Here is a 13,258-nt window from a genome sequence, read left to right as displayed (position 1 = left end):
AGTACTCTATTGGCGGTAATGGACGTTTTTGATAAAATGATAGCATCTTGGATATCTTCTAGGAGTTTGTTGATTATATCGATGTTTATTATCATGATCACAGCTGAAACTTCGTTTGCTAATTCATTCGTCTTCATATTATGATTAATAATTTCGATACTGTTAGCTAATTCAGAGATTCTCGTATTGATTTGGTTATTGATGTTGAATTGTTGGTTATTCTGCGAGATAAGTTCGTTAAGTGTAGAATTGATTATACGCAGGTCTTGCGCGTCTGGTGAACCTGCTAGCCATTTCCATGTGGTTCCTAGTAGATCCCATCGTTTTGTTCTGTGATGTTCTAGTGGTCGTATTTGGATAAAATTGCTGTACAGTGTTCTTGTTTTCTGTTTGATTATATCTCCTAACGGGTTCCTACTATCTATCTTATCATAAATGGATGCAGTTAGGAAATCTATTGAATTCTGGATGACGGTTAAGTTTATCGGATGTATTAATTTTAAAGTACCCGTCTGAATTTTACATTCTCTTAATTTCTTAATTCTCTTAATTTTTTTAAGCACTGGGTCTTGATTGAGGTTTCTAACGGACAAGTTGGATGATACGGTCAGGAAGGGGAGTATGGTGGTGAACAGGAAGGTAACCTAGAAAGGAATTTTTGAAAATTAGGATTTCCTCTTTCTTTTAATTTTTGTTTTGTGTAGTTTTATGTTCCTTGAATCTATGAGTGTTTTCCTTCTATTGGATCTCACAACCTGTCTCTTAAATTTTCTCTTTCTTTTATCTGGTATGCCTGAAAGTTTGTAGTAGATTGCTTCCTCAGGTTGAAAATTTGGTTCATCTGATCTGGTTTTGTTGTGGGAGTCTATTAATTTCTTTTGCTGGAGTTCCAATCTTTGAGTTATTTCGTCAAACAACTCATTTCTATTTTCAAGTATCCTTTGAAGATTAAGCGGCCTTTTGTCGCCTTCCTTAAATCCAAAAAACACTTCAATAGGCTTAAATTGTGTTGCTGAGTGGATGGTTGTGTTGTACAATGTGGTTGCTATTTTATAAATTTATTTGTTTGTAAGATCCGGATATTTGCTTTTAATATCTGAAGATTTCACTTAGAGTTGAATGAAACCGTTCGACGATTCCATTCACCTCACTGTGGTCTGAAGGTGTGTAATATGTTTCTACATCCAGTCTCTGTAGGAGACCTCGTACTTCAACTGATTTCAACGCAACCTCATTGTCGCACACAATCATTTTTGGGGTGCCAAATGTAGTGCTTAGTTTTGTCAATCCGCGTTTTACGTCGGGTATAGATCGGGATTTAAGAGCGATTAGAATAGCGTAGCGGGATAGTTTGTCGACAGCAGATAGGAATAGGTTTGGGGAGGAAATAAAAATATCGACATGAAGTATGTCTAGTGGTTTGTTGGGAGTGGGAGTATAAGCATATTTGATTCTATATGGATTTCTTTCGTATTTATTTTCGAGGCAGATTGAACAGATATTTACGAAGGTTGTCACCTTATTTTTCATCCTAGGGAAGAAAAAGTGTCGGGCAATCGCTTCGTAATTCTCTTTAATTCCCCGATGGGCTCGGCTGTGAGCTTCTTCTATTGCTTTGTTCTGGTCTTCTTCAGATTGGATATCCTGTAAAATAGACTGTGTTAATAATATTCTAAAAGAATTGGCACGTGCAAAGTGGTTTTTATAAGTAATTTGTAGAATGTTTAGCCATTCCTCCGGGCAGAGGATGCAATTTACTCTCGTTGGATTCATATAGTCATTTCGGGACTATATGAATCCAACGAGAGTAACCTTACCGCCACGGGCACGCCAAATGTGGCACGTGTTATCGTGCGTCTGTAAACTCCTGGAAATATTGTTTCGTAACTTTCGGTATTGTTATCTCCTCTTTTTATCAGAATTTGGTTTTTAAAGAAGTTTAAGGGAGTTTCTGTCATTCGGATAAATTGCGTATCATCGGATGAACTTGAATGTACGGTGTTATCGTCGCTACTATTGCTGTCATCATTGTTGTCATTACTGGGTGAAGTAGAGGGTTCTTGCTCGTTGAAGTTTATCTGTGGGGGTATTCTGGATAATCCGTCCGCTATAACGTTTTGTCTTCCCGGTCTATAGTGTATGTCGTAGTCGTATTCTTCGAGCCTCAATTTCCATCTGACCAATCTATCATTTGAGCCTTTGAGGTTCAGAGCATAGGTCAGCGGTTTATGGTCTGTGTAAAGACTGAATTTACGCCCATATAAATAGGGTCTAAAATTAGAAGCATCTGTGGTGAGTATGAATCTTTTTGAAAAATCGTAGAACTGTAGAACGTGGCTACTAGTTAGAATTTCTTTACAACGTTGAAAAGCTGAAATGAAGTCGGGTGTATGTCAGATTGTTTCACCTTTGCGCAATTGTTGGGTTAAAGGTTTTGCAATTTTTGCAAAATCCTTAATGAATTTTCGGTAATAGCCGATTACTCCCAAGTAGGCTCTTAATTCCTTCTCGTTTTTTGGTAATGGCCATTCCTGGATAGCTTTAATCTTCTCAGGGTTGGGTTTTACTCCCTCGGGAGTAACCACGTGACCTAAGAAGGCAACCTCCTTGCGAAGAAATTCGCATTTATCGATTTGGATTTTCATATTGTACTTCCTGAGGGTTTCCAATATATGTTTTAAATTAACTAAATGTTTCTGCAGGCTGGTCGAAAAGATGATTATATCATCCATATAGACCAGACATCTCACACCGATATGTTCCCTGAGAATGTTGTCCATTACACTTTGGAACGTAGCGGGGGCATTCTTTAGGCCGAAAGACATTCGGACGAACTCGTAGTGCCCACCATCGACACTAAAGGCTGTCTTCTGAATGTCTTTCTTATGGATTTCGATTTGGTGAAATCCAGAAGCTGAATCTAGCGTTGAAAAATACTGACATCGGCCAAGTTTGTCTAAGATGTCGGTAATGTTCGGGATCGGGTATCGATCATCTACCGTTTTCTCGTTCAACTTACGGTAGTCGACAACTAATCGCCATTTTCTTCGGCCTGAAGCATCAAGCTTCTTCGGCACTACCCATATTGGTGAAGAATATGGGCTATTCGAGGCTCGAATTATTCCTTGTCCTAGCATTTCGTCTATTTGCCGCTGAACCTCTTCTTTGTGACAGAAGGGGTAGCGGTAAGACTTCGCATAGACTGGAAGTTCGTCTTTAGTGGTAATTTTATGGCGTATAGCATTGGTAAATGAAAGTTTGTTATCGTCGTGGTGGAAGGTGTCTTTGAAATTGGAAAGGATCTTTAGTAGTTTTGTTTTTTCTTCGTGATTTAGGTCATGGAGTCGGAGAAGTTCCACAGGCAGCTCCTTTTCCTGTGTTTCATATGTAGGTTCACTTGAACACACATCAAAATTGTTAATTTCATTGTTTATTGTTCCATATAAATTTACCTGTCTGGGTATCGCGTCGGAGTTGTGAACTAAGATTTCTGCAATGTTGTTTTTGCAGCTGTATATGCCAGGCAGAATGTAGATTTTTGGTAGAAGCTCTATTTCGTTGGATATGAGAAAATCTCCTTCAGGTTTAATAGTAGGTATGGTGACCGTTTTTGTTTCGTTGGAATTTATTTGGACGGGTTCTAGGTGTTTTTTATGAAGAGTAATAATAGTATTTCCAATTTTCAAGCAATCGTTTTCGGTGTCGATAATGGCACCTAATGATCGCAAAGTTTCATAACCAATGAGCCCATGAAAATAACTATGAAATTCGAAAACAAAGAATTTTTGGTTGGGCAGTGATTTATCTTGGTGCAAGAATGGGTTGAAGAATACGTATCTATTAACTAAGTGTTCTCCGTTCATGTTTTTTATTTTCTGATATGTACCTGTCCTTGAGAAGCTTGTTGGGGTTAGTTTGGGAGAAATGTAATTTTTATTCACCCCAGTGTCGATGAGAAATCTCAGCGTTCCATATTTCGGCGAATAAAATTTTAAATAAGGAAGGAAGTTGTTGGTCACTCTTCCTGCTGTTGTATCTGTACAGCATGAAAATTTATGTTGTCATACAGCTCTGAATTAATTTCCTCTTGTTCATCGGCGTCATTATTGGTGTTTGCATTTTCAACGCAGTGATCATTGAAATTGGTTGAGTCTGTACCTTCGTGTAGGTTGATTTCAGGGTTTCTTTGATATGGAATCAGTGGTTTTGCATTATTTGATTTGGTTTGGCCGGAGGGGTCAGGTTTAATTTGAGGGAAAATCGGTTGCTGGTTAAGTTGAGGCCTGGGGGGAAGGTTATAGAAATGCTGTCTCAGGTTATTTTGGTTGTACTGAGGTTGGTTGGAGGATGTTGGTTGGGGGTTTGTTTGGAATCTGGTGAAGGAATTATTGAATGGAGGTCTCGAGTTATTTTGGTTTTGAAATCTAGTAAAAGAATGATTGGGTATTGGCCTTTGTATATTTCGATCGTATTGTGGATTTGATGTTCGTGTGGTATTTTGCGATGGATCTTGGAATTTGATTCTTTCCCTTTTCCTTTGATGAGCATTTAGTTGTTCTAAAGCTCCTTCGTATGCTTCACGGAGGCTTTTGGGTTTATATATTCTGATCAAGGAAGATAAATTATCCTTATCAGGAAGGCCGTCGATGAACGCATTTGTAATCATAGCTTCGTAGTTAGAGCTGAAAATTTTTGCGCATGGTCTTGTGTCGTCGTTTGCAACTAGATTGGCATTTATGTCTGCCAATAACTTTTTGCATTCTTGGTAATAAGCAGTGAGGTCTTGATTCCCCTGTCTTAACTGAGAAATTTTTGTGCTTAGCGTTGCCAAGTCACGTTTGTCACCGAGTTCTTCTTTCAAGGTTCTTTTGATTTCGTCCTAATCTAGGGGTGTTTGGTTCCTAATTAGTACGTCGTTTGCGTCTTTTATAATTTTGTCTCTTATTATGCCGGTCCACAATGGGGTTACTGCCAACACTGTGTCCGCATCTGTTATAACTTCCTTGCAAAATTCTAATTTCTGGTCAACTGAGTTGATCCAGCTTGTTAGCAGATTTGATTCACCTGCATATGTTGGAATTAGTTTGATAGGATCGGGCACACCGAACCTATCGAATCTGGTTGTATTGGAATTTCTTTGACGAGCTTGGAGTGCCTGTATTTGGCCCCGTTGCTCTTTTAGTAGTTCTGTTAGTTCTTGGATCTGGCTTTGAATATTTTCAGTCATGTTGCGTGTAAGCATTTGTTGTAACACAAATTTTTTATTGATTTCACTTTTCCCACTTAGATTACTTAGAAAAGAAACTTTAGAAACTTACCTAAAATCATTAGTGTTCCGTTAGTGCTCCTCTGTGTCACTTTTCAATTGATTCTTTTTGATTTGTTTTAATTGGTGGTGTGTTTCACTTTTTTTTAATTGCTTTTAATTTATTCTTGTTCACTAATTTTTTGTTTTTCTCGTCACTTATTCAACCCACGATGTTCACTCGCGCCGCTTATTTTCATTCGCGTTTTCGATTAATTGGTTCTCGCGGTTTCGGGAGGGGTAACAATACAATTCCGACGATATCCTTTCGTGGAAGCACTACTGCGATTGATCTCACTTCCCTAATCCGCGCCGTCTGCGCCACTTACATTTTCTTCCGGACTTTCGGAGTTTTTAAAAAAAGGAATGAATACAAGATTTAGAACCGGTCTACTCGGTGGTCAAACTAATAATAATTTTATTATTGTCTAAAGAGTCGCTACCTGGTCTCAGTCCCTCGCTTATTCTAACACCTCAGCAAATTCTATCCACTCCAGTTCGTTGCCGGCAGGAAAGAGTCTGGTTACGTCTGCTGCAGTTCACACGCTCGTTCGCTCGCCGTCCGTTACGCTAACGTCGTCGCGTTCTGGGAATAGTGCTCAAGTTCGCGCGCTATTTGTATTTGCTGATGTTGCAATTCGATGACTTTCTGTTGTTGTTCTTGGAGTTGGATGCGGTCTATGATGTCCGTCTGTGAATCGTTGCTGGTGTCGGGTTGTTGGTTGCTTCTGCGATTGGACTCATGAACTTGCGCTTAGTAAGAAAACGTGAATGTTTGAAGGTATTGATAACAAAAAAACCAATTTTGTGCGGGACGAAGTTTGCCGGGTTAGCTAGTAATAAAATATAAATATATACGGTTTGTTTTCGGATCTTTTACAAAATTTGACTACTTTCTAGTCGAATTGCTGACTATTTTCTATCTATACAATAAGTATCTTTGGGAACTGGGACCGACACTGATATAGTGCAAACGCTCTTGATGCGCGCTGAATGGAAAGCGCAGCAAGAGAAAATCGGGGCTTAACGTGTTAATCACCTCATGGATCGATCCACCCATTGAATCGGTACCAGAGAGTCGATACTTGCCGATTCGATTTATTAAATATCAAAAGTTTTTCTTCCAAATTTATGTTCTTATTCTTTATGGATGTCGTCTTTTCACTGAACAGTTAATAAAAATTCATATTTCTATTTTAACATCAAATGCACTTTGTTGTGTTCTTCAGCATGAAGTCCACAAAAAAACTTTAAACTTCAGGAAAAAAGCATTTTCCAGAGAATTGATGCTTGTGCCGTCATGGAGTTATTCAATGAAATCAATTAATTGGAATTATAGTTAATTAAGATGTAGAGAAATCATTAAAAGAAGGAATCTAATAGTCGGAGCACTCCCGTTGATTCACTCCTTTGTGAATAACTCTAATTACTCACAACTGCTTCTTCCCATACAGGTACTAATGTGACAAAGATCGGAAGACCGGAATGCATTTATAACATTATTACTTTACTATCGTATAATTTTATAAACCATTTCTTTCAGCAGTCACTTGCCTCAATTTATAGTAATAGTAATAGTAATAGTAATAGTAATAGTAATAGTAATAGTAATAGTAATAGTAATAGTAATAGTAATAGTAATAGTAATAGTAATAGTAATAGTAATACTAATAGTAATAGTAATAGTAATAGTAATAGTAATAGTAACAGTAATAGTAATAGTAATAGTAATAGTAATAGTAATAGTAATAGTAATAGTAATAGTAATAGTAATAGTAATAGTAATAGTAATAGTAATAGTAATAGTAATAGTAATAGTAATAGTAATAGTAATAGTAATAGTAATAGTAATAGTAATAGTAATAGTAATAGTAATAGTAATAGTAATAGTAATAGTAATAGTAATAGTAATAGTAATAGTAATAGTAATAGTAATAGTAATAGTAATAGTAATAGTAATAGTAATAGTAATAGTAATAGTAATAGTAATAGTAATAGTAATAGTAATAGTAATAGTAATAGTAATAGTAATAGTAATAGTAATAGTAATAGTAATAGTAATAGTAATAGTAATAGTAATAGTAATAGTAATAGTAATAGTAATAGTAATAGTAATAGTAATAGTAATAGTAATAGTAATAGTAATAGTAATAGTAATAGTAATAGTAATAGTAATAGTAATAGTAATAGTAATAGTAATAGTAATAGTAATAGTAATAGTAATAGTAATAGTAATAGTAATAGTAATAGTAATAGTAATAGTAATAGTAATAGTAATAGTAATAGTAATAGTAATAGTAATAGTAATAGTAATAGTAATAGTAATAGTAATAGTAATAGTAATAGTAATAGTAATAGTAATAGTAATAGTAATAGTAATAGTAATAGTAATAGTAATAGTAATAGTAATAGTAATAGTAATAGTAATAGTAATAGTAATAGTAATAGTAATAGTAATAGTAATAGTAATAGTAATAGTAATAGTAATAGTAATAGTAATAGTAATAGTAATAGTAATAGTATTACTATTAGTAATAGTAATAGTAATAGTAATAGTAATAGTAATAGTAATAGTAATAGTAATAGTAATAGTAATAGTAATAGTAATAGTAATAGTAATAGTAATAGTAATAGTAATAGTAATAGTAATAGTAATAGTAATAGTAATATTAATAGTAATAGTAATAGTAATAGTAATAGTAATCACAAGCTGCGCCAATAACACTGACTGAAAATGACTGACGCTTTTCTGTAAAAAAAATGAGTCTACGCGTGTGTTATGAATCAATATATAGTATTCATGGTCGACACGACGATTATACAGGTCGGACTCGATTATCCGGGATTCGATTATCCGGAGTATTTATTTTGGATTTTCGGAAATTTTGAATAATTTGTATAATAATTCTATATAGAATAGCTAAAATGGGTATCAAAAGAAAGGGCTTGATTAGTAGAATGCAGTTATTTATGAAAAATGCAAATCCAAGATGGCGGCCACTACAAAACGGCGGATAACATATGAGGGGCTCAAAATGAAAGGGGTGTAAGTGACATAATCGATTTCTCTACATCGACTCTCTCTTTTGGTCATAACTTAGCTGAAAACACATTCCCAGCTGTATTTGACAATGTGGAGGATAGGTCAGGGCCTCATCTATCGGATTCTATAGCAAACTCGAATTGGAACGCCTCTGCAGTTTAGTTATTAACTAAAGAGAAAGTTGATGAAGAGAAATCGATCAAATCATTTATATCCCTTTCCTTCTGAGCCCCTCATATTTTCTCAGAACCCCATCAATATGGGTATCAAATGAAAGGACTTGACTAGTAAAACACAGTTATTTATGAAATAAGCAAATCCAAAATGGCGGATTACATATTTTCTCAGAACTCCATCAATATGGGTATCAAATAAAAAGGCCTGCCTAGTAGAACACAGTTATTTATGAAAATGCCCAAAAATGTATCAAAAGAAAGTTCTCGACTAGCTGAACATAGCAGATAATAAAAAATCCAATTCCAAGATGTCCGCAGTCCCAAAACAACTAATTACTTTTTGAATGGTTTCATTCAGCTTGACCTATTCCTATGTATGTTTGAATGTTTGTTGGGTTGTCCCACATTAATAGAAAATTGACCCCGTTCCTTTGGAATGATTGATCTGAAATTTGGAACATATATTTAATTCTACTGTCATTATAAAACTGCGTATTCCATGATCTTGAAAAATTCAATTGGCCGCCGCAAAAAAAAGGACTGAATGGCTTGATTTGGAGAATACACTACACTATGAACAACATAAATTCGAAAAGGTTACCGCCACAAAATGGTCGACTATGTATTTTTTGCAATCCCCTCAATATTGGTATCAAATGAAATGGTTTGACTAATAGAATACAGTACAGGTCGGACTCGATTATATTCAGTTTGGAAAGAAATATTTTTTTAATACTTCAAATATGGCTTATGTCAAGAAGAAATATAACCTTCCAACGTTATTTAGTTGTTCCACTACTATATCCTGTACTAAATTTTCTCAACTTTCAAATGAAAGTATCAGAATCGTCTTCCGTAGCGTACTTTTTAATGTAGAGCCAGTTTGAAACAACAGAGTCCGAAACGTTCTGTAACTCTGTCATTGTTGAAATTCGAACATATGTGTAGGAGGATTTTTAATCAAATATGACCATCTATCACCTCCTGAGAGAATCTGGATATTTTTTTTTTCATATGAGAAAGGTGTTTTCTGACTTTAATGGGATGAATCGAAAATCTAATTCCACTTTTATTTTTAAAAAACGAAAAATACATGCCAAAAAAAACTAATAAAGAAAAAAAATTGTTTTGACTCGATTATCCGGAGTGAAAAAAAATCAATACTCCGGATAATCGAGTCCGACCTGTACACCCAAAATTGAATTTTAGGTCATGTTTTGTCATCCCGTTTTGTTACATTAAATGAGCCTAAAAATAACAGAAAATGTCATGAGTCTCAAATACTGGTAAGCATTTGTATAGCATATATTGTACAGCAATATAAGTTTAATACGAGCGAGCGAAACAAGAGACAAATAAGCTTTCCGCATACTTTGCCACATACACGGCCCAGATCGAGCTATATCTCTGCTTTTTACTCTTAGAAAGCACTTACCAACTTCATTAGCTAGCTTGGTCGTGGATAGCGTGGTCGTGTAAAACAGCTTTGCATTCCAGCCGGCCTTGGTTCGAGACTCGTTGGCATTGTTTTGACTTTTTTTTGGGTGCAATCCCAAAAAAAGATGAGAAAAGAAAAAAGAAAGAGATGTCTGCTTCCATATATACAAACACTTTAAAGCGTTGGGGGACAGATGATTTTATTTGCCCATTTGACGCTTCAAGACACGAAAAGGCATGGTTTTTGCCGAAAATGAAATGCATTCTGGCTACGCTAGGTTGGGTGTAGATTCGTCATCACTGATATATTTTATTGGCGGGAAATAATACAATGACAAAAATTGCTAGTCTCAACTATGAATTCACTCAAACACAAGCCGACCTGCTAATAACACGTCTTACATGTGACATTTGTGAAAAATTAGTTCAGTTGACCTATTAGCACTCAAAGATACAGACAGATGAAATAGGTTATGTTATGACAGAGTGGAGAGTGATTATTCAGACGCGTCGACGCAGTTCAAGATCGTGTGAAAACCAGGCTAAACAATGTTCCCGTTCCTCAATACGATTTATGACCCATCAAATGAAAACACTTCAGATAATCATCCCAACGATGTTTCATCTGGTAAATAAACACATATCCCGCATTCACGCGGATTGAAAATAAATCGGGAAAGGTGTACATACTCAAACTCCTCGTGAGAACAATGGAATGCTGCGGAAACTGACCTCGAAGATCAATTAGGGGGCAAAGGGGCTGCTGCGAAAAAAACAACAACCAATGCTTGCTCTAAATCTATTTTTCTCCTCCGGATCAACGCTCTTCGTTTTTGTTTCCATCCCTGAATGCCACTCTATTTTTAAACACGTTGTCTTCTCAAGCCATGCTTATTTTTGTCTCCGGATTGTTGTTTCTGTCATGTGTTCAAACAATCTGACGAGCAAGCGTATACGGCTTCAAATATTTATCTTCTGATTACAAGCAGTACTACTTAACAGTCACCATTTACAGTCGAGACGCTCTGTGACAACGGAATGGTTGCTCTCCCAGTAGCCTCATTGCGGTGCAAGTAGCTCAGTTTTATTACTACTTAAGCGAGAGCAACCCCGGGGAAAAATGATAATAAAAATAAGAAATGCATCGCGCCTGGGGCGGAAAGTGCATATCTGCATCGGAAGCTAATTAAACCGAAGCGCAAACATAACGCGCAAAAACTTTCCGTTTTGTTGTGTGATGGTAAACATAGCAGCAGGAAATAGTGTGTGTTATCAATGAGAACACTCGCTATATCCTTGACGGGGGATGAGAAATAAATTGTAAGTGAGAATGGTGGCTGTTTTTCATCAATTCACTCGAATTTTTAAACTATCGAACCAACAGAAGCGTCTTATTCTCAATCACCAAGTTCAATTGACAAAGCACGGAAGTGATTAGGAGAACCCACAAAATCGATACTCGTTATTTTGGAACCCCCCCGCCTCGCCTTAACGCGTGGCCATCGCGTGCGGCTAAGTGGAGTTTGGAAATATAAAGCATTTTCTTGCGGGCTAAATATAGCGTCACCACGTGGAAAGATTGATAACCTCAACCGTGCCCTACATTCGGAATGATAATAATTCATATCAAGTTGTACAGTTTACTTTTCTCCACACACGTGGATTTATTGTTGAATTGTTCGGTTGACATTTTTTTATGTTGCAACAAGACCAAAAATATCCACCCTAAGAATAGAGTGTGTGCAAATGACGTTTCGCACACTGTCAGCATTGTTTCTGACACTTTCATAACTGAAGTTAGAATATTTTTAGCGAACTATATTTATGGCTTTTCTGGGACTATATTTAGTTATATTTGTACTTGATGGTTTCCTCCTTTTTCGCTTGTTATAATAATTTTGAATATACAGCCATGCCAAACCGATATGGTCGTTCTCAGATTTTGTTGAAAGGTGGTAGTTTTGTCCCTTTTCGCAATGTAGTAAACCCCTATTTTCTTATTTTTTCATTAGGATGTCCATTTCCATTCTAGGGTGGTTCGAAAAACCAACTTTTTCCCCTCCTTTTCAAAAATAACTTTTTTCAAAAAATCATAACGTTTGAACTACTGGGCCAATGCAGATGATCGACCTATCTGATTGAAGCCAATGAGCTAGTGATCTTTGAAAAGCATTGTACTTTTTAAAAAATTGATCTGGTTTTCGTAATTATTGATTGTATTTGTATTTTATAGTTTCAATGGGTTGTAACCTGATTTCCAGGTTCCGTAAGAACACACTGGAAGAGTGAGTCAAGTGCCATAGGAAAAACACATCGCACTCACACAACAGAACAACAGAACATACCACACCTTGGCTGGGGCTAACCGGGGAGATAAATGAAGGTGGTCAGTGGGTATAATTCATCTCCATTCTCTCCAGAATACCGATACTCATGGAAGAAGCTGGTCACTCATCTTGGAGGATATAAAAGGAACCTACAAAGAGAGCTGGGCTCTCTTATTGCTGGAACGATAGTAGAAACCAGCATGCTGCGCGCGCGCCAAATGGCTGAGTAGACCAGCCAACATCAGCCTTCTTCCAACCTGACCACGCTACGCCATACCATGGAGAGGACCGCCAGACACCAGAGCTCAGCCCAAATCAGCCAACCCGGAGACACTACACCATTCTACATACATAAATACACATACACATACACTGAATAAATATCGTAAGTAGAAAATAGTGTTCATCATTCTTTGGTACAGCTCATAATTCCTTCTGTGTGGAATGACTCAGGAATTAGTCGGTGGTTCCCAGGACTTCGAACCTGGACGTTGCCTTATAGAGGGCACTTGGGTCGGGCGACTAGAGCCTTCGCAACGTCCGAACAATATAATTTTTGTCTCCATCTCATGCGCTTCCGAGCAAGGAGGTGACAGGGTCCTGGAACCAAGGGCGCTATATATTTTTTTTAATACTTTTGAAATAAAAAAAGCTAAGGTTTTTTTTTACACAACATATCCAAAAGTTAAAAGGTGTTGTTTTTCGTTTGCAAAGTTGCAAAGTTGTCATGTTTCCAGTGTTCGTTCTATATTCCTATGCACTAGACTAGATTTATGCGACTAGAATCAATTTTTTCCTCATACTAGTTGATATACTAGCTCAATGGTTTCAATTTGATATGTCGATCATCTGAATCGGTCCAGTATTTCAAAAGTTATGATTTTTTAAAAAGTCATTTTTGAAAAAAGAGGAAAGAATATTTTTCGGACAATTGGTTATCCCCTTTCCGTACGATTGAATTTTCGAAAAA

At 36.4% G+C, this 13,258-nt stretch overlaps 1 protein-coding gene across 4 annotated transcripts in view; it reads left to right on the top strand.

Annotated features, from left to right (window-relative positions):
• The window catches only part of LOC129775447 (cGMP-dependent protein kinase, isozyme 1), a 116,205-nt gene that overhangs the window by 14,144 nt on the left and 88,803 nt on the right, over positions 1 to 13,258 (top strand). Inside the window, exon 2 of one of the 4 annotated variants that reach the window (XM_055780207.1) lies at positions 12,382 to 12,673. The exons of the other annotated variants lie outside the window; for them this stretch is intronic. The gene's annotated coding sequence lies outside the window, so the exon portion shown is untranslated. The remainder of the gene's footprint in view (positions 1 to 12,381; positions 12,674 to 13,258) is intronic. 4 annotated transcript variants of the gene reach the window in all.

This window comes from Toxorhynchites rutilus, chromosome 3, assembly GCF_029784135.1.
Source record: "Toxorhynchites rutilus septentrionalis strain SRP chromosome 3, ASM2978413v1, whole genome shotgun sequence".
Taxonomy (NCBI): domain Eukaryota; kingdom Metazoa; phylum Arthropoda; class Insecta; order Diptera; family Culicidae; genus Toxorhynchites; species Toxorhynchites rutilus.
The sequence above is the reverse complement of the archived record's forward strand: the minus strand, read 5'-3'. Positions and strand labels throughout refer to the sequence as shown.